Raw genomic sequence first — 2,106 nt, 5'->3', positions numbered from 1 at the left:
TTTCAAATTTGTCTATTTATTTATACATTCAAAAAAGATTTTTAAAATGTATTGTTTTATTGTTTTATTAAACTACATTTAAAAACAGGAATTAAATAAACAACTTTAAATATGTCTATTAATTTGCCGATATAAAAAGTGAATCATTTATATACATTTTTATGTTTGAATTATTAAAGTAATTAATTGATTCTTCTTTTTACTTTAAAGTGACACCCCTGGTCCTCCATAGTATAGAACTTTCAGAATTAAGAAATCAAAACCAACTCCATTAAAATATTCAAATTCAGATGTATTATTTCTTCCATTAACCAGTTTCAAACACCACTCTGTCCATACCCTTTTCCTCCATACTTCATGAAAAAGTAGGAACGTTCATCAATGATATAAAGCATATGACTAATATCATTACTCCACATCTGATTCACGCCCAGAAAAAAGTATCAAAACTCGTCATTGTGGTTTGGGAGACTCAACACTTTCACAATACACATCCTAGTTAAGAACTATAGAAATGATCCCTGAAAGTATAGTCTTAACTTTCCCACATCAAACCCAGCTGAAGTCTCTTCTGACACTAGGTGTCTCACAGACGGTAGGGTCTCATGATGGAAAAAAAGACATCTAAAACAATGGGATTTATAGTCTTAAATCTGTTAAATACACACACACACACACACACACACACACACACACACACACACATATGCAGATTGACTAATGCCAGATGAATATTTAGTAAATGGTTTTCTAAATAACATGAGGGGGGAAATCATGCTCATCATGGTCATATATAAGAAAATAACCACAATAACATGTCAACACTTCACAATTCACATTTAATCTAACCAATAACTATTTTATTTTCAGCATAATAAATGTTAATACTGCTACACAATAACCACACATAACAACACATAAAACAATAATAAGCACATAATAGTGATGTCCAATTCGCAAACGAATCGTTCTTTTTAACCGGTTCTTTTCAGTGAACCGGTCGAACCAGTTCACCAAATCGGTCTGAATCGTTCCAAACAGTTCACATCACCAGTAAGCAAACACTGATCCACAATACTAAAGTTACTCACTTTTTGACGTGCCTGACACTACCTCTCGAAATAAACCAACATCCCAGAGTTATTCAGTTACTCCAACAGCACACTGACACGTAACCTGCTGTGAAGAGAACGGATGATAGCAACACAGCAGCTGATATACTGAGTGAGCATGCACGGCATACACGAACGAACATACACGGCCTGTCACGGTTCTCGTTCTTGAGTCAAGAACCGGTTGCAGCGGTTTCGGATCATCAGTACACAACCGAGAACCGCTTCCTTCAGATTTGAGAACCGATGAGCTGATGATACTGCACATGCGTTTAACTTTTCAAGTGAATGAAAAGTACATTAGTCAAGTTTGTTGAACATCGGAAAGTGTGATAATATAAAACATACTGGAAATATGTTTATGACTTAATTCAAGATACAAAAAGTTTATTGTGCAATTCCAAATACATCATAACAGATTAATAGCATACAAAATACTGTACATGCCAACATGAACATAATATTTTGTACACAGATCAAACTAATGTTCATAAATAGTTCTACAAATGTCTTTTTCTAAGTTATTTAAAAAGCAATAAGCAGTAAAAGTTGGGCAGTTGTGCTTTCATGTTAATTTCTTTTTAAAGATTGGAAACTTTAACTTTGGAAATAAATTGTTTGTAAAACTATCAAACTGAACATTTATTTGTTTCATAAATAATCTATGGACAGCTTATTTAATTTCTAAACAAGGTGCTATAAAGATAAAAAATGACAATCAGCGTGTGATCTGAAATTACTGAACAGTAATGATTGTCTCAGCACCAGTTAACTAGAACAACTGATGCTATGAGAGGACTTGAATGAGGGACCAACCTGGCAAAACATAAGATTAGTTAATTAAAAAAATATTGTGATGTAAGAGATCCATGGTTTCTGAAAAATTACCTAACTTCCCATCATTAACACATATCCAGCTATACCCATCAAAAAAACACATTTTCTGACACATTTAAAGTATATTATCTTATATTCTTTTCATTGTTTATTAAAA

At 32.7% G+C, this 2,106-nt stretch overlaps 1 non-coding gene across 1 annotated transcript; it reads right to left on the bottom strand.

The window, feature by feature from the left end:
• Nucleotides 1–323: 323 nt before the first annotated feature.
• On the bottom strand, nucleotides 324–537 carry LOC137033216 (small nucleolar RNA U3). Its single transcript, XR_010896838.1, has one exon. It is a non-coding gene; the product is annotated as a small nucleolar RNA U3 (small nucleolar RNA).
• Nucleotides 538–2,106: the final 1,569 nt, after the last annotated feature.

The sequence above is a fragment of the Chanodichthys erythropterus genome, chromosome 12 (assembly GCF_024489055.1).
Source record: "Chanodichthys erythropterus isolate Z2021 chromosome 12, ASM2448905v1, whole genome shotgun sequence".
Taxonomy (NCBI): Eukaryota; Metazoa; Chordata; class Actinopteri; order Cypriniformes; family Xenocyprididae; genus Chanodichthys; species Chanodichthys erythropterus.
Note: the sequence above shows the minus strand (reverse complement) of the source record. Positions and strands in the feature narration are given on the sequence as shown.